Genomic DNA, 14,640 nt, shown 5'->3' with positions numbered 1-14,640 from the left:
TCTCAAACATGCATTTGCAACTCACCGCGACAATCGTCATTTGTTTTTTCGAGATACTGAAAAATGAAGGGGGCACCCGGGATTGAACCGGGGACCTCTCGATCTGCAGTCGAATGCTCTACGACTGAGCTATACCCCCTTTCACGATCTTTCTGTTCCCATAACTTAAGGAAAAGTATTATACTCTGCCTGGCTAAAGACGTCTAATCGAGCAAAATATTGCGTAATCATTATCTCTCAGTTATATATTAGCGTTAAACGATATAAATATCAAAAATACTAGACACTTCGCGCCTGGAGAACGTGCGAGTCGGCGCCTTCACCTTAATGTCAGAACGCGAAAATTGCACTAGTAGCTTTTTTCAAGCAAGTTCTGTTCGTCCGTTCTCCGTAATCGTTTGGTATCTGATTAAACTGACATACTCGCCTATGGCTTCCGTAAACGAAAATTTCATTGTGACCCCGACGTGATTTGAACACGCAACCTTCTGATCTGGAGTCAGACGCGCTACCGTTGCGCCACGGAGTCGACGCTGCTTAGGTCTTGTCATGAATAGGTTCCTCCAACACTTACTGTACCGTTCAAACCTAAGAAATAATGACAGTAGGATCCACGAGGCACTCGTCCCAGATGTACTTGCTCTGGCGGGGGTGTAACTCAGTGGTAGAGTGTCTGCTTCGCATGCAGAAAGTCCTGGGTTCAAATCCCAGCTCCTCCAATTTTTGTTTCTCCGTGCAGCGGTACAAGAAAACTTTTGCCTATCACCATATTCTACAAAATTCAGTGTACAAGATTCTTCCGCCAAGCAAGTGGATTTCGTACAGTTCGACCTCATGGCGGGAGGACGATGACCTGCAAGACTCTGGGCTGCGATCCCCCCCATTGAAATGTTGCTCCAAAGCCTTCGGTATGGCGTGCAGGGTGCATCTCAAACATGCATTTGCAACTCACCGCGACAATCGTCATTTGTTTTTTCGAGATACTGAAAAATGAAGGGGGCACCCGGGATTGAACCGGGGACCTCTCGATCTGCAGTCGAATGCTCTACGACTGAGCTATACCCCCTTTCACGATCTTTCTGTTCCCATAACTTAAGGAAAAGTATTATACTCTGCCTGGCTAAAGACGTCTAATCGAGCAAAATATTGCGTAATCATTATCTCTCAGTTATATATTAGCGTTAAACGATATAAATATCAAAAATACTAGACACTTCGCGCCTGGAGAACGTGCGAGTCGGCGCCTTCACCTTAATGTCAGAACGCGAAAATTGCACTAGTAGCTTTTTTCAAGCAAGTTCTGTTCGTCCGTTCTCCGTAATCGTTTGGTATCTGATTAAACTGACATACTCGCCTATGGCTTCCGTAAACGAAAATTTCATTGTGACCCCGACGTGATTTGAACACGCAACCTTCTGATCTGGAGTCAGACGCGCTACCGTTGCGCCACGGAGTCGACGCTGCTTAGGTCTTGTCATGAATAGGTTCCTCCAACACTTACTGTACCGTTCAAACCTAAGAAATAATGACAGTAGGATCCACGAGGCACTCGTCCCAGATGTACTTGCTCTGGCGGGGGTGTAACTCAGTGGTAGAGTGTCTGCTTCGCATGCAGAAAGTCCTGGGTTCAAATCCCAGCTCCTCCAATTTTTGTTTCTCCGTGCAGCGGTACAAGAAAACTTTTGCCTATCACCATATTCTACAAAATTCAGTGTACAAGATTCTTCCGCCAAGCAAGTGGATTTCGTACAGTTCGACCTCATGGCGGGAGGACGATGACCTGCAAGACTCTGGGCTGCGATCCCCCCCATTGAAATGTTGCTCCAAAGCCTTCGGTATGGCGTGCAGGGTGCATCTCAAACATGCATTTGCAACTCACCGCGACAATCGTCATTTGTTTTTTCGAGATACTGAAAAATGAAGGGGGCACCCGGGATTGAACCGGGGACCTCTCGATCTGCAGTCGAATGCTCTACGACTGAGCTATACCCCCTTTCACGATCTTTCTGTTCCCATAACTTAAGGAAAAGTATTATACTCTGCCTGGCTAAAGACGTCTAATCGAGCAAAATATTGCGTAATCATTATCTCTCAGTTATATATTAGCGTTAAACGATATAAATATCAAAAATACTAGACACTTCGCGCCTGGAGAACGTGCGAGTCGGCGCCTTCACCTTAATGTCAGAACGCGAAAATTGCACTAGTAGCTTTTTTCAAGCAAGTTCTGTTCGTCCGTTCTCCGTAATCGTTTGGTATCTGATTAAACTGACATACTCGCCTATGGCTTCCGTAAACGAAAATTTCATTGTGACCCCGACGTGATTTGAACACGCAACCTTCTGATCTGGAGTCAGACGCGCTACCGTTGCGCCACGGAGTCGACGCTGCTTAGGTCTTGTCATGAATAGGTTCCTCCAACACTTACTGTACCGTTCAAACCTAAGAAATAATGACAGTAGGATCCACGAGGCACTCGTCCCAGATGTACTTGCTCTGGCGGGGGTGTAACTCAGTGGTAGAGTGTCTGCTTCGCATGCAGAAAGTCCTGGGTTCAAATCCCAGCTCCTCCAATTTTTGTTTCTCCGTGCAGCGGTACAAGAAAACTTTTGCCTATCACCATATTCTACAAAATTCAGTGTACAAGATTCTTCCGCCAAGCAAGTGGATTTCGTACAGTTCGACCTCATGGCGGGAGGACGATGACCTGCAAGACTCTGGGCTGCGATCCCCCCCATTGAAATGTTGCTCCAAAGCCTTCGGTATGGCGTGCAGGGTGCATCTCAAACATGCATTTGCAACTCACCGCGACAATCGTCATTTGTTTTTTCGAGATACTGAAAAATGAAGGGGGCACCCGGGATTGAACCGGGGACCTCTCGATCTGCAGTCGAATGCTCTACGACTGAGCTATACCCCCTTTCACGATCTTTCTGTTCCCATAACTTAAGGAAAAGTATTATACTCTGCCTGGCTAAAGACGTCTAATCGAGCAAAATATTGCGTAATCATTATCTCTCAGTTATATATTAGCGTTAAACGATATAAATATCAAAAATACTAGACACTTCGCGCCTGGAGAACGTGCGAGTCGGCGCCTTCACCTTAATGTCAGAACGCGAAAATTGCACTAGTAGCTTTTTTCAAGCAAGTTCTGTTCGTCCGTTCTCCGTAATCGTTTGGTATCTGATTAAACTGACATACTCGCCTATGGCTTCCGTAAACGAAAATTTCATTGTGACCCCGACGTGATTTGAACACGCAACCTTCTGATCTGGAGTCAGACGCGCTACCGTTGCGCCACGGAGTCGACGCTGCTTAGGTCTTGTCATGAATAGGTTCCTCCAACACTTACTGTACCGTTCAAACCTAAGAAATAATGACAGTAGGATCCACGAGGCACTCGTCCCAGATGTACTTGCTCTGGCGGGGGTGTAACTCAGTGGTAGAGTGTCTGCTTCGCATGCAGAAAGTCCTGGGTTCAAATCCCAGCTCCTCCAATTTTTGTTTCTCCGTGCAGCGGTACAAGAAAACTTTTGCCTATCACCATATTCTACAAAATTCAGTGTACAAGATTCTTCCGCCAAGCAAGTGGATTTCGTACAGTTCGACCTCATGGCGGGAGGACGATGACCTGCAAGACTCTGGGCTGCGATCCCCCCCATTGAAATGTTGCTCCAAAGCCTTCGGTATGGCGTGCAGGGTGCATCTCAAACATGCATTTGCAACTCACCGCGACAATCGTCATTTGTTTTTTCGAGATACTGAAAAATGAAGGGGGCACCCGGGATTGAACCGGGGACCTCTCGATCTGCAGTCGAATGCTCTACGACTGAGCTATACCCCCTTTCACGATCTTTCTGTTCCCATAACTTAAGGAAAAGTATTATACTCTGCCTGGCTAAAGACGTCTAATCGAGCAAAATATTGCGTAATCATTATCTCTCAGTTATATATTAGCGTTAAACGATATAAATATCAAAAATACTAGACACTTCGCGCCTGGAGAACGTGCGAGTCGGCGCCTTCACCTTAATGTCAGAACGCGAAAATTGCACTAGTAGCTTTTTTCAAGCAAGTTCTGTTCGTCCGTTCTCCGTAATCGTTTGGTATCTGATTAAACTGACATACTCGCCTATGGCTTCCGTAAACGAAAATTTCATTGTGACCCCGACGTGATTTGAACACGCAACCTTCTGATCTGGAGTCAGACGCGCTACCGTTGCGCCACGGAGTCGACGCTGCTTAGGTCTTGTCATGAATAGGTTCCTCCAACACTTACTGTACCGTTCAAACCTAAGAAATAATGACAGTAGGATCCACGAGGCACTCGTCCCAGATGTACTTGCTCTGGCGGGGGTGTAACTCAGTGGTAGAGTGTCTGCTTCGCATGCAGAAAGTCCTGGGTTCAAATCCCAGCTCCTCCAATTTTTGTTTCTCCGTGCAGCGGTACAAGAAAACTTTTGCCTATCACCATATTCTACAAAATTCAGTGTACAAGATTCTTCCGCCAAGCAAGTGGATTTCGTACAGTTCGACCTCATGGCGGGAGGACGATGACCTGCAAGACTCTGGGCTGCGATCCCCCCCATTGAAATGTTGCTCCAAAGCCTTCGGTATGGCGTGCAGGGTGCATCTCAAACATGCATTTGCAACTCACCGCGACAATCGTCATTTGTTTTTTCGAGATACTGAAAAATGAAGGGGGCACCCGGGATTGAACCGGGGACCTCTCGATCTGCAGTCGAATGCTCTACGACTGAGCTATACCCCCTTTCACGATCTTTCTGTTCCCATAACTTAAGGAAAAGTATTATACTCTGCCTGGCTAAAGACGTCTAATCGAGCAAAATATTGCGTAATCATTATCTCTCAGTTATATATTAGCGTTAAACGATATAAATATCAAAAATACTAGACACTTCGCGCCTGGAGAACGTGCGAGTCGGCGCCTTCACCTTAATGTCAGAACGCGAAAATTGCACTAGTAGCTTTTTTCAAGCAAGTTCTGTTCGTCCGTTCTCCGTAATCGTTTGGTATCTGATTAAACTGACATACTCGCCTATGGCTTCCGTAAACGAAAATTTCATTGTGACCCCGACGTGATTTGAACACGCAACCTTCTGATCTGGAGTCAGACGCGCTACCGTTGCGCCACGGAGTCGACGCTGCTTAGGTCTTGTCATGAATAGGTTCCTCCAACACTTACTGTACCGTTCAAACCTAAGAAATAATGACAGTAGGATCCACGAGGCACTCGTCCCAGATGTACTTGCTCTGGCGGGGGTGTAACTCAGTGGTAGAGTGTCTGCTTCGCATGCAGAAAGTCCTGGGTTCAAATCCCAGCTCCTCCAATTTTTGTTTCTCCGTGCAGCGGTACAAGAAAACTTTTGCCTATCACCATATTCTACAAAATTCAGTGTACAAGATTCTTCCGCCAAGCAAGTGGATTTCGTACAGTTCGACCTCATGGCGGGAGGACGATGACCTGCAAGACTCTGGGCTGCGATCCCCCCCATTGAAATGTTGCTCCAAAGCCTTCGGTATGGCGTGCAGGGTGCATCTCAAACATGCATTTGCAACTCACCGCGACAATCGTCATTTGTTTTTTCGAGATACTGAAAAATGAAGGGGGCACCCGGGATTGAACCGGGGACCTCTCGATCTGCAGTCGAATGCTCTACGACTGAGCTATACCCCCTTTCACGATCTTTCTGTTCCCATAACTTAAGGAAAAGTATTATACTCTGCCTGGCTAAAGACGTCTAATCGAGCAAAATATTGCGTAATCATTATCTCTCAGTTATATATTAGCGTTAAACGATATAAATATCAAAAATACTAGACACTTCGCGCCTGGAGAACGTGCGAGTCGGCGCCTTCACCTTAATGTCAGAACGCGAAAATTGCACTAGTAGCTTTTTTCAAGCAAGTTCTGTTCGTCCGTTCTCCGTAATCGTTTGGTATCTGATTAAACTGACATACTCGCCTATGGCTTCCGTAAACGAAAATTTCATTGTGACCCCGACGTGATTTGAACACGCAACCTTCTGATCTGGAGTCAGACGCGCTACCGTTGCGCCACGGAGTCGACGCTGCTTAGGTCTTGTCATGAATAGGTTCCTCCAACACTTACTGTACCGTTCAAACCTAAGAAATAATGACAGTAGGATCCACGAGGCACTCGTCCCAGATGTACTTGCTCTGGCGGGGGTGTAACTCAGTGGTAGAGTGTCTGCTTCGCATGCAGAAAGTCCTGGGTTCAAATCCCAGCTCCTCCAATTTTTGTTTCTCCGTGCAGCGGTACAAGAAAACTTTTGCCTATCACCATATTCTACAAAATTCAGTGTACAAGATTCTTCCGCCAAGCAAGTGGATTTCGTACAGTTCGACCTCATGGCGGGAGGACGATGACCTGCAAGACTCTGGGCTGCGATCCCCCCCATTGAAATGTTGCTCCAAAGCCTTCGGTATGGCGTGCAGGGTGCATCTCAAACATGCATTTGCAACTCACCGCGACAATCGTCATTTGTTTTTTCGAGATACTGAAAAATGAAGGGGGCACCCGGGATTGAACCGGGGACCTCTCGATCTGCAGTCGAATGCTCTACGACTGAGCTATACCCCCTTTCACGATCTTTCTGTTCCCATAACTTAAGGAAAAGTATTATACTCTGCCTGGCTAAAGACGTCTAATCGAGCAAAATATTGCGTAATCATTATCTCTCAGTTATATATTAGCGTTAAACGATATAAATATCAAAAATACTAGACACTTCGCGCCTGGAGAACGTGCGAGTCGGCGCCTTCACCTTAATGTCAGAACGCGAAAATTGCACTAGTAGCTTTTTTCAAGCAAGTTCTGTTCGTCCGTTCTCCGTAATCGTTTGGTATCTGATTAAACTGACATACTCGCCTATGGCTTCCGTAAACGAAAATTTCATTGTGACCCCGACGTGATTTGAACACGCAACCTTCTGATCTGGAGTCAGACGCGCTACCGTTGCGCCACGGAGTCGACGCTGCTTAGGTCTTGTCATGAATAGGTTCCTCCAACACTTACTGTACCGTTCAAACCTAAGAAATAATGACAGTAGGATCCACGAGGCACTCGTCCCAGATGTACTTGCTCTGGCGGGGGTGTAACTCAGTGGTAGAGTGTCTGCTTCGCATGCAGAAAGTCCTGGGTTCAAATCCCAGCTCCTCCAATTTTTGTTTCTCCGTGCAGCGGTACAAGAAAACTTTTGCCTATCACCATATTCTACAAAATTCAGTGTACAAGATTCTTCCGCCAAGCAAGTGGATTTCGTACAGTTCGACCTCATGGCGGGAGGACGATGACCTGCAAGACTCTGGGCTGCGATCCCCCCCATTGAAATGTTGCTCCAAAGCCTTCGGTATGGCGTGCAGGGTGCATCTCAAACATGCATTTGCAACTCACCGCGACAATCGTCATTTGTTTTTTCGAGATACTGAAAAATGAAGGGGGCACCCGGGATTGAACCGGGGACCTCTCGATCTGCAGTCGAATGCTCTACGACTGAGCTATACCCCCTTTCACGATCTTTCTGTTCCCATAACTTAAGGAAAAGTATTATACTCTGCCTGGCTAAAGACGTCTAATCGAGCAAAATATTGCGTAATCATTATCTCTCAGTTATATATTAGCGTTAAACGATATAAATATCAAAAATACTAGACACTTCGCGCCTGGAGAACGTGCGAGTCGGCGCCTTCACCTTAATGTCAGAACGCGAAAATTGCACTAGTAGCTTTTTTCAAGCAAGTTCTGTTCGTCCGTTCTCCGTAATCGTTTGGTATCTGATTAAACTGACATACTCGCCTATGGCTTCCGTAAACGAAAATTTCATTGTGACCCCGACGTGATTTGAACACGCAACCTTCTGATCTGGAGTCAGACGCGCTACCGTTGCGCCACGGAGTCGACGCTGCTTAGGTCTTGTCATGAATAGGTTCCTCCAACACTTACTGTACCGTTCAAACCTAAGAAATAATGACAGTAGGATCCACGAGGCACTCGTCCCAGATGTACTTGCTCTGGCGGGGGTGTAACTCAGTGGTAGAGTGTCTGCTTCGCATGCAGAAAGTCCTGGGTTCAAATCCCAGCTCCTCCAATTTTTGTTTCTCCGTGCAGCGGTACAAGAAAACTTTTGCCTATCACCATATTCTACAAAATTCAGTGTACAAGATTCTTCCGCCAAGCAAGTGGATTTCGTACAGTTCGACCTCATGGCGGGAGGACGATGACCTGCAAGACTCTGGGCTGCGATCCCCCCCATTGAAATGTTGCTCCAAAGCCTTCGGTATGGCGTGCAGGGTGCATCTCAAACATGCATTTGCAACTCACCGCGACAATCGTCATTTGTTTTTTCGAGATACTGAAAAATGAAGGGGGCACCCGGGATTGAACCGGGGACCTCTCGATCTGCAGTCGAATGCTCTACGACTGAGCTATACCCCCTTTCACGATCTTTCTGTTCCCATAACTTAAGGAAAAGTACTATACTCTGCCTGGCTAAAGACGTCTAATCGAGCAAAATATTGCGTAATCATTATCTCTCAGTTATATATTAGCGTTAAACGATATAAATATCAAAAATACTAGACACTTCGCGCCTGGAGAACGTGCGAGTCGGCGCCTTCACCTTAATGTCAGAACGCGAAAATTGCACTAGTAGCTTTTTTCAAGCAAGTTCTGTTCGTCCGTTCTCCGTAATCGTTTGGTATCTGATTAAACTGACATACTCGCCTATGGCTTCCGTAAACGAAAATTTCATTGTGACCCCGACGTGATTTGAACACGCAACCTTCTGATCTGGAGTCAGACGCGCTACCGTTGCGCCACGGAGTCGACGCTGCTTAGGTCTTGTCATGAATAGGTTCCTCCAACACTTACTGTACCGTTCAAACCTAAGAAATAATGACAGTAGGATCCACGAGGCACTCGTCCCAGATGTACTTGCTCTGGCGGGGGTGTAACTCAGTGGTAGAGTGTCTGCTTCGCATGCAGAAAGTCCTGGGTTCAAATCCCAGCTCCTCCAATTTTTGTTTCTCCGTGCAGCGGTACAAGAAAACTTTTGCCTATCACCATATTCTACAAAATTCAGTGTACAAGATTCTTCCGCCAAGCAAGTGGATTTCGTACAGTTCGACCTCATGGCGGGAGGACGATGACCTGCAAGACTCTGGGCTGCGATCCCCCCCATTGAAATGTTGCTCCAAAGCCTTCGGTATGGCGTGCAGGGTGCATCTCAAACATGCATTTGCAACTCACCGCGACAATCGTCATTTGTTTTTTCGAGATACTGAAAAATGAAGGGGGCACCCGGGATTGAACCGGGGACCTCTCGATCTGCAGTCGAATGCTCTACGACTGAGCTATACCCCCTTTCACGATCTTTCTGTTCCCATAACTTAAGGAAAAGTATTATACTCTGCCTGGCTAAAGACGTCTAATCGAGCAAAATATTGCGTAATCATTATCTCTCAGTTATATATTAGCGTTAAACGATATAAATATCAAAAATACTAGACACTTCGCGCCTGGAGAACGTGCGAGTCGGCGCCTTCACCTTAATGTCAGAACGCGAAAATTGCACTAGTAGCTTTTTTCAAGCAAGTTCTGTTCGTCCGTTCTCCGTAATCGTTTGGTATCTGATTAAACTGACATACTCGCCTATGGCTTCCGTAAACGAAAATTTCATTGTGACCCCGACGTGATTTGAACACGCAACCTTCTGATCTGGAGTCAGACGCGCTACCGTTGCGCCACGGAGTCGACGCTGCTTAGGTCTTGTCATGAATAGGTTCCTCCAACACTTACTGTACCGTTCAAACCTAAGAAATAATGACAGTAGGATCCACGAGGCACTCGTCCCAGATGTACTTGCTCTGGCGGGGGTGTAACTCAGTGGTAGAGTGTCTGCTTCGCATGCAGAAAGTCCTGGGTTCAAATCCCAGCTCCTCCAATTTTTGTTTCTCCGTGCAGCGGTACAAGAAAACTTTTGCCTATCACCATATTCTACAAAATTCAGTGTACAAGATTCTTCCGCCAAGCAAGTGGATTTCGTACAGTTCGACCTCATGGCGGGAGGACGATGACCTGCAAGACTCTGGGCTGCGATCCCCCCCATTGAAATGTTGCTCCAAAGCCTTCGGTATGGCGTGCAGGGTGCATCTCAAACATGCATTTGCAACTCACCGCGACAATCGTCATTTGTTTTTTCGAGATACTGAAAAATGAAGGGGGCACCCGGGATTGAACCGGGGACCTCTCGATCTGCAGTCGAATGCTCTACGACTGAGCTATACCCCCTTTCACGATCTTTCTGTTCCCATAACTTAAGGAAAAGTATTATACTCTGCCTGGCTAAAGACGTCTAATCGAGCAAAATATTGCGTAATCATTATCTCTCAGTTATATATTAGCGTTAAACGATATAAATATCAAAAATACTAGACACTTCGCGCCTGGAGAACGTGCGAGTCGGCGCCTTCACCTTAATGTCAGAACGCGAAAATTGCACTAGTAGCTTTTTTCAAGCAAGTTCTGTTCGTCCGTTCTCCGTAATCGTTTGGTATCTGATTAAACTGACATACTCGCCTATGGCTTCCGTAAACGAAAATTTCATTGTGACCCCGACGTGATTTGAACACGCAACCTTCTGATCTGGAGTCAGACGCGCTACCGTTGCGCCACGGAGTCGACGCTGCTTAGGTCTTGTCATGAATAGGTTCCTCCAACACTTACTGTACCGTTCAAACCTAAGAAATAATGACAGTAGGATCCACGAGGCACTCGTCCCAGATGTACTTGCTCTGGCGGGGGTGTAACTCAGTGGTAGAGTGTCTGCTTCGCATGCAGAAAGTCCTGGGTTCAAATCCCAGCTCCTCCAATTTTTGTTTCTCCGTGCAGCGGTACAAGAAAACTTTTGCCTATCACCATATTCTACAAAATTCAGTGTACAAGATTCTTCCGCCAAGCAAGTGGATTTCGTACAGTTCGACCTCATGGCGGGAGGACGATGACCTGCAAGACTCTGGGCTGCGATCCCCCCCATTGAAATGTTGCTCCAAAGCCTTCGGTATGGCGTGCAGGGTGCATCTCAAACATGCATTTGCAACTCACCGCGACAATCGTCATTTGTTTTTTCGAGATACTGAAAAATGAAGGGGGCACCCGGGATTGAACCGGGGACCTCTCGATCTGCAGTCGAATGCTCTACGACTGAGCTATACCCCCTTTCACGATCTTTCTGTTCCCATAACTTAAGGAAAAGTATTATACTCTGCCTGGCTAAAGACGTCTAATCGAGCAAAATATTGCGTAATCATTATCTCTCAGTTATATATTAGCGTTAAACGATATAAATATCAAAAATACTAGACACTTCGCGCCTGGAGAACGTGCGAGTCGGCGCCTTCACCTTAATGTCAGAACGCGAAAATTGCACTAGTAGCTTTTTTCAAGCAAGTTCTGTTCGTCCGTTCTCCGTAATCGTTTGGTATCTGATTAAACTGACATACTCGCCTATGGCTTCCGTAAACGAAAATTTCATTGTGACCCCGACGTGATTTGAACACGCAACCTTCTGATCTGGAGTCAGACGCGCTACCGTTGCGCCACGGAGTCGACGCTGCTTAGGTCTTGTCATGAATAGGTTCCTCCAACACTTACTGTACCGTTCAAACCTAAGAAATAATGACAGTAGGATCCACGAGGCACTCGTCCCAGATGTACTTGCTCTGGCGGGGGTGTAACTCAGTGGTAGAGTGTCTGCTTCGCATGCAGAAAGTCCTGGGTTCAAATCCCAGCTCCTCCAATTTTTGTTTCTCCGTGCAGCGGTACAAGAAAACTTTTGCCTATCACCATATTCTACAAAATTCAGTGTACAAGATTCTTCCGCCAAGCAAGTGGATTTCGTACAGTTCGACCTCATGGCGGGAGGACGATGACCTGCAAGACTCTGGGCTGCGATCCCCCCCATTGAAATGTTGCTCCAAAGCCTTCGGTATGGCGTGCAGGGTGCATCTCAAACATGCATTTGCAACTCACCGCGACAATCGTCATTTGTTTTTTCGAGATACTGAAAAATGAAGGGGGCACCCGGGATTGAACCGGGGACCTCTCGATCTGCAGTCGAATGCTCTACGACTGAGCTATACCCCCTTTCACGATCTTTCTGTTCCCATAACTTAAGGAAAAGTATTATACTCTGCCTGGCTAAAGACGTCTAATCGAGCAAAATATTGCGTAATCATTATCTCTCAGTTATATATTAGCGTTAAACGATATAAATATCAAAAATACTAGACACTTCGCGCCTGGAGAACGTGCGAGTCGGCGCCTTCACCTTAATGTCAGAACGCGAAAATTGCACTAGTAGCTTTTTTCAAGCAAGTTCTGTTCGTCCGTTCTCCGTAATCGTTTGGTATCTGATTAAACTGACATACTCGCCTATGGCTTCCGTAAACGAAAATTTCATTGTGACCCCGACGTGATTTGAACACGCAACCTTCTGATCTGGAGTCAGACGCGCTACCGTTGCGCCACGGAGTCGACGCTGCTTAGGTCTTGTCATGAATAGGTTCCTCCAACACTTACTGTACCGTTCAAACCTAAGAAATAATGACAGTAGGATCCACGAGGCACTCGTCCCAGATGTACTTGCTCTGGCGGGGGTGTAACTCAGTGGTAGAGTGTCTGCTTCGCATGCAGAAAGTCCTGGGTTCAAATCCCAGCTCCTCCAATTTTTGTTTCTCCGTGCAGCGGTACAAGAAAACTTTTGCCTATCACCATATTCTACAAAATTCAGTGTACAAGATTCTTCCGCCAAGCAAGTGGATTTCGTACAGTTCGACCTCATGGCGGGAGGACGATGACCTGCAAGACTCTGGGCTGCGATCCCCCCCATTGAAATGTTGCTCCAAAGCCTTCGGTATGGCGTGCAGGGTGCATCTCAAACATGCATTTGCAACTCACCGCGACAATCGTCATTTGTTTTTTCGAGATACTGAAAAATGAAGGGGGCACCCGGGATTGAACCGGGGACCTCTCGATCTGCAGTCGAATGCTCTACGACTGAGCTATACCCCCTTTCACGATCTTTCTGTTCCCATAACTTAAGGAAAAGTATTATACTCTGCCTGGCTAAAGACGTCTAATCGAGCAAAATATTGCGTAATCATTATCTCTCAGTTATATATTAGCGTTAAACGATATAAATATCAAAAATACTAGACACTTCGCGCCTGGAGAACGTGCGAGTCGGCGCCTTCACCTTAATGTCAGAACGCGAAAATTGCACTAGTAGCTTTTTTCAAGCAAGTTCTGTTCGTCCGTTCTCCGTAATCGTTTGGTATCTGATTAAACTGACATACTCGCCTATGGCTTCCGTAAACGAAAATTTCATTGTGACCCCGACGTGATTTGAACACGCAACCTTCTGATCTGGAGTCAGACGCGCTACCGTTGCGCCACGGAGTCGACGCTGCTTAGGTCTTGTCATGAATAGGTTCCTCCAACACTTACTGTACCGTTCAAACCTAAGAAATAATGACAGTAGGATCCACGAGGCACTCGTCCCAGATGAACTTGCTCTGGCGGGGGTGTAACTCAGTGGTAGAGTGTCTACTTCGCATGCAGAAAGTCCTGGGTTCAAATCCCAGCTCCTCCAATTTTTGTTTCTCCGTGCAGCGGTACAAGAAAACTTTTGCCTATCACCATATTCTACAAAATTCAGTGTACAAGATTCTTCCGCCAAGCAAGTGGATTTCGTACAGTTCGACCTCATGGCGGGAGGACGATGACCTGCAAGACTCTGGGCTGCGATCCCCCCCATTGAAATGTTGCTCCAAAGCCTTCGGTATGGCGTGCAGGGTGCATCTCAAACATGCATTTGCAACTCACCGCGACAATCGTCATTTGTTTTTTCGAGATACTGAAAAATGAAGGGGGCACCCGGGATTGAACCGGGGACCTCTCGATCTGCAGTCGAATGCTCTACGACTGAGCTATACCCCCTTTCACGATCTTTCTGTTCCCATAACTTAAGGAAAAGTATTATACTCTGCCTGGCTAAAGACGTCTAATCGAGCAAAATATTGCGTAATCATTATCTCTCAGTTATATATTAGCGTTAAACGATATAAATATCAAAAATACTAGACACTTCGCGCCTGGAGAACGTGCGAGTCGGCGCCTTCACCTTAATGTCAGAACGCGAAAATTGCACTAGTAGCTTTTTTCAAGCAAGTTCTGTTCGTCCGTTCTCCGTAATCGTTTGGTATCTGATTAAACTGACATACTCGCCTATGGCTTCCGTAAACGAAAATTTCATTGTGACCCCGACGTGATTTGAACACGCAACCTTCTGATCTGGAGTCAGACGCGCTACCGTTGCGCCACGGAGTCGACGCTGCTTAGGTCTTGTCATGAATAGGTTCCTCCAACACTTACTGTACCGTTCAAACCTAAGAAATAATGACAGTAGGATCCACGAGGCACTCGTCCCAGATGTACTTGCTCTGGCGGGGGTGTAACTCAGTGGTAGAGTGTCTGCTTCGCATGCAGAAAGTCCTGGGTTCAAATCCCAGCTCCTCCAATTTTTGTTTCTCCGT

General features: G+C 46.6%; 48 non-coding genes across 48 annotated transcripts; 16 read left to right on the top strand and 32 right to left on the bottom strand.

The window, feature by feature from the left end:
• Positions 1–67: 67 nt before the first annotated feature.
• Trnac-gca lies at positions 68–139 on the bottom strand. Its single transcript has one exon. It is a non-coding gene; the product is annotated as a tRNA-Cys (tRNA).
• Positions 140–457: 318 nt separating this feature from the next.
• Positions 458–529, bottom strand: Trnaw-cca. Its single transcript has one exon. It is a non-coding gene; the product is annotated as a tRNA-Trp (tRNA).
• Positions 530–647: 118 nt separating this feature from the next.
• Trnaa-cgc lies at positions 648–719 on the top strand. Its single transcript has one exon. It is a non-coding gene; the product is annotated as a tRNA-Ala (tRNA).
• A 275-nt stretch (positions 720–994) lies between these two features.
• Positions 995–1,066, bottom strand: Trnac-gca. The gene has a single exon. It is a non-coding gene; the product is annotated as a tRNA-Cys (tRNA).
• A 318-nt stretch (positions 1,067–1,384) lies between these two features.
• Trnaw-cca lies at positions 1,385–1,456 on the bottom strand. The gene has a single exon. It is a non-coding gene; the product is annotated as a tRNA-Trp (tRNA).
• A 118-nt stretch (positions 1,457–1,574) lies between these two features.
• Positions 1,575–1,646, top strand: Trnaa-cgc. Its single transcript has one exon. It is a non-coding gene; the product is annotated as a tRNA-Ala (tRNA).
• A 275-nt stretch (positions 1,647–1,921) lies between these two features.
• Trnac-gca lies at positions 1,922–1,993 on the bottom strand. The gene has a single exon. It is a non-coding gene; the product is annotated as a tRNA-Cys (tRNA).
• Positions 1,994–2,311: 318 nt separating this feature from the next.
• On the bottom strand, positions 2,312–2,383 carry Trnaw-cca. The gene has a single exon. It is a non-coding gene; the product is annotated as a tRNA-Trp (tRNA).
• A 118-nt stretch (positions 2,384–2,501) lies between these two features.
• Trnaa-cgc lies at positions 2,502–2,573 on the top strand. Its single transcript has one exon. It is a non-coding gene; the product is annotated as a tRNA-Ala (tRNA).
• Positions 2,574–2,848: 275 nt separating this feature from the next.
• Positions 2,849–2,920, bottom strand: Trnac-gca. Its single transcript has one exon. It is a non-coding gene; the product is annotated as a tRNA-Cys (tRNA).
• A 318-nt stretch (positions 2,921–3,238) lies between these two features.
• On the bottom strand, positions 3,239–3,310 carry Trnaw-cca. The gene has a single exon. It is a non-coding gene; the product is annotated as a tRNA-Trp (tRNA).
• Positions 3,311–3,428: 118 nt separating this feature from the next.
• Positions 3,429–3,500, top strand: Trnaa-cgc. Its single transcript has one exon. It is a non-coding gene; the product is annotated as a tRNA-Ala (tRNA).
• Positions 3,501–3,775: 275 nt separating this feature from the next.
• Positions 3,776–3,847, bottom strand: Trnac-gca. The gene has a single exon. It is a non-coding gene; the product is annotated as a tRNA-Cys (tRNA).
• Positions 3,848–4,165: 318 nt separating this feature from the next.
• Trnaw-cca lies at positions 4,166–4,237 on the bottom strand. Its single transcript has one exon. It is a non-coding gene; the product is annotated as a tRNA-Trp (tRNA).
• Positions 4,238–4,355: 118 nt separating this feature from the next.
• Trnaa-cgc lies at positions 4,356–4,427 on the top strand. The gene has a single exon. It is a non-coding gene; the product is annotated as a tRNA-Ala (tRNA).
• A 275-nt stretch (positions 4,428–4,702) lies between these two features.
• Trnac-gca lies at positions 4,703–4,774 on the bottom strand. Its single transcript has one exon. It is a non-coding gene; the product is annotated as a tRNA-Cys (tRNA).
• A 318-nt stretch (positions 4,775–5,092) lies between these two features.
• On the bottom strand, positions 5,093–5,164 carry Trnaw-cca. The gene has a single exon. It is a non-coding gene; the product is annotated as a tRNA-Trp (tRNA).
• A 118-nt stretch (positions 5,165–5,282) lies between these two features.
• Trnaa-cgc lies at positions 5,283–5,354 on the top strand. The gene has a single exon. It is a non-coding gene; the product is annotated as a tRNA-Ala (tRNA).
• A 275-nt stretch (positions 5,355–5,629) lies between these two features.
• Trnac-gca lies at positions 5,630–5,701 on the bottom strand. Its single transcript has one exon. It is a non-coding gene; the product is annotated as a tRNA-Cys (tRNA).
• Positions 5,702–6,019: 318 nt separating this feature from the next.
• On the bottom strand, positions 6,020–6,091 carry Trnaw-cca. Its single transcript has one exon. It is a non-coding gene; the product is annotated as a tRNA-Trp (tRNA).
• A 118-nt stretch (positions 6,092–6,209) lies between these two features.
• Positions 6,210–6,281, top strand: Trnaa-cgc. Its single transcript has one exon. It is a non-coding gene; the product is annotated as a tRNA-Ala (tRNA).
• Positions 6,282–6,556: 275 nt separating this feature from the next.
• Trnac-gca lies at positions 6,557–6,628 on the bottom strand. The gene has a single exon. It is a non-coding gene; the product is annotated as a tRNA-Cys (tRNA).
• Positions 6,629–6,946: 318 nt separating this feature from the next.
• On the bottom strand, positions 6,947–7,018 carry Trnaw-cca. Its single transcript has one exon. It is a non-coding gene; the product is annotated as a tRNA-Trp (tRNA).
• A 118-nt stretch (positions 7,019–7,136) lies between these two features.
• On the top strand, positions 7,137–7,208 carry Trnaa-cgc. The gene has a single exon. It is a non-coding gene; the product is annotated as a tRNA-Ala (tRNA).
• A 275-nt stretch (positions 7,209–7,483) lies between these two features.
• Trnac-gca lies at positions 7,484–7,555 on the bottom strand. Its single transcript has one exon. It is a non-coding gene; the product is annotated as a tRNA-Cys (tRNA).
• A 318-nt stretch (positions 7,556–7,873) lies between these two features.
• Trnaw-cca lies at positions 7,874–7,945 on the bottom strand. The gene has a single exon. It is a non-coding gene; the product is annotated as a tRNA-Trp (tRNA).
• A 118-nt stretch (positions 7,946–8,063) lies between these two features.
• Positions 8,064–8,135, top strand: Trnaa-cgc. Its single transcript has one exon. It is a non-coding gene; the product is annotated as a tRNA-Ala (tRNA).
• Positions 8,136–8,410: 275 nt separating this feature from the next.
• On the bottom strand, positions 8,411–8,482 carry Trnac-gca. Its single transcript has one exon. It is a non-coding gene; the product is annotated as a tRNA-Cys (tRNA).
• Positions 8,483–8,800: 318 nt separating this feature from the next.
• Trnaw-cca lies at positions 8,801–8,872 on the bottom strand. The gene has a single exon. It is a non-coding gene; the product is annotated as a tRNA-Trp (tRNA).
• A 118-nt stretch (positions 8,873–8,990) lies between these two features.
• Positions 8,991–9,062, top strand: Trnaa-cgc. The gene has a single exon. It is a non-coding gene; the product is annotated as a tRNA-Ala (tRNA).
• A 275-nt stretch (positions 9,063–9,337) lies between these two features.
• Positions 9,338–9,409, bottom strand: Trnac-gca. The gene has a single exon. It is a non-coding gene; the product is annotated as a tRNA-Cys (tRNA).
• Positions 9,410–9,727: 318 nt separating this feature from the next.
• On the bottom strand, positions 9,728–9,799 carry Trnaw-cca. The gene has a single exon. It is a non-coding gene; the product is annotated as a tRNA-Trp (tRNA).
• A 118-nt stretch (positions 9,800–9,917) lies between these two features.
• On the top strand, positions 9,918–9,989 carry Trnaa-cgc. The gene has a single exon. It is a non-coding gene; the product is annotated as a tRNA-Ala (tRNA).
• A 275-nt stretch (positions 9,990–10,264) lies between these two features.
• Trnac-gca lies at positions 10,265–10,336 on the bottom strand. The gene has a single exon. It is a non-coding gene; the product is annotated as a tRNA-Cys (tRNA).
• Positions 10,337–10,654: 318 nt separating this feature from the next.
• On the bottom strand, positions 10,655–10,726 carry Trnaw-cca. The gene has a single exon. It is a non-coding gene; the product is annotated as a tRNA-Trp (tRNA).
• A 118-nt stretch (positions 10,727–10,844) lies between these two features.
• On the top strand, positions 10,845–10,916 carry Trnaa-cgc. The gene has a single exon. It is a non-coding gene; the product is annotated as a tRNA-Ala (tRNA).
• Positions 10,917–11,191: 275 nt separating this feature from the next.
• Positions 11,192–11,263, bottom strand: Trnac-gca. The gene has a single exon. It is a non-coding gene; the product is annotated as a tRNA-Cys (tRNA).
• A 318-nt stretch (positions 11,264–11,581) lies between these two features.
• On the bottom strand, positions 11,582–11,653 carry Trnaw-cca. Its single transcript has one exon. It is a non-coding gene; the product is annotated as a tRNA-Trp (tRNA).
• Positions 11,654–11,771: 118 nt separating this feature from the next.
• On the top strand, positions 11,772–11,843 carry Trnaa-cgc. The gene has a single exon. It is a non-coding gene; the product is annotated as a tRNA-Ala (tRNA).
• A 275-nt stretch (positions 11,844–12,118) lies between these two features.
• Trnac-gca lies at positions 12,119–12,190 on the bottom strand. Its single transcript has one exon. It is a non-coding gene; the product is annotated as a tRNA-Cys (tRNA).
• A 318-nt stretch (positions 12,191–12,508) lies between these two features.
• Trnaw-cca lies at positions 12,509–12,580 on the bottom strand. Its single transcript has one exon. It is a non-coding gene; the product is annotated as a tRNA-Trp (tRNA).
• A 118-nt stretch (positions 12,581–12,698) lies between these two features.
• Positions 12,699–12,770, top strand: Trnaa-cgc. The gene has a single exon. It is a non-coding gene; the product is annotated as a tRNA-Ala (tRNA).
• A 275-nt stretch (positions 12,771–13,045) lies between these two features.
• Positions 13,046–13,117, bottom strand: Trnac-gca. The gene has a single exon. It is a non-coding gene; the product is annotated as a tRNA-Cys (tRNA).
• Positions 13,118–13,435: 318 nt separating this feature from the next.
• Trnaw-cca lies at positions 13,436–13,507 on the bottom strand. The gene has a single exon. It is a non-coding gene; the product is annotated as a tRNA-Trp (tRNA).
• A 118-nt stretch (positions 13,508–13,625) lies between these two features.
• Trnaa-cgc lies at positions 13,626–13,697 on the top strand. Its single transcript has one exon. It is a non-coding gene; the product is annotated as a tRNA-Ala (tRNA).
• Positions 13,698–13,972: 275 nt separating this feature from the next.
• Trnac-gca lies at positions 13,973–14,044 on the bottom strand. The gene has a single exon. It is a non-coding gene; the product is annotated as a tRNA-Cys (tRNA).
• A 318-nt stretch (positions 14,045–14,362) lies between these two features.
• On the bottom strand, positions 14,363–14,434 carry Trnaw-cca. The gene has a single exon. It is a non-coding gene; the product is annotated as a tRNA-Trp (tRNA).
• Positions 14,435–14,552: 118 nt separating this feature from the next.
• On the top strand, positions 14,553–14,624 carry Trnaa-cgc. The gene has a single exon. It is a non-coding gene; the product is annotated as a tRNA-Ala (tRNA).
• The last annotated feature ends 16 nt before the right edge of the window (positions 14,625–14,640 follow it).

This window comes from Schistocerca americana, unplaced genomic scaffold, assembly GCF_021461395.2.
Source record: "Schistocerca americana isolate TAMUIC-IGC-003095 unplaced genomic scaffold, iqSchAmer2.1 HiC_scaffold_738, whole genome shotgun sequence".
Taxonomy (NCBI): domain Eukaryota; kingdom Metazoa; phylum Arthropoda; class Insecta; order Orthoptera; family Acrididae; genus Schistocerca; species Schistocerca americana.
Note: the sequence above shows the minus strand (reverse complement) of the source record. Positions and strands in the feature narration are given on the sequence as shown.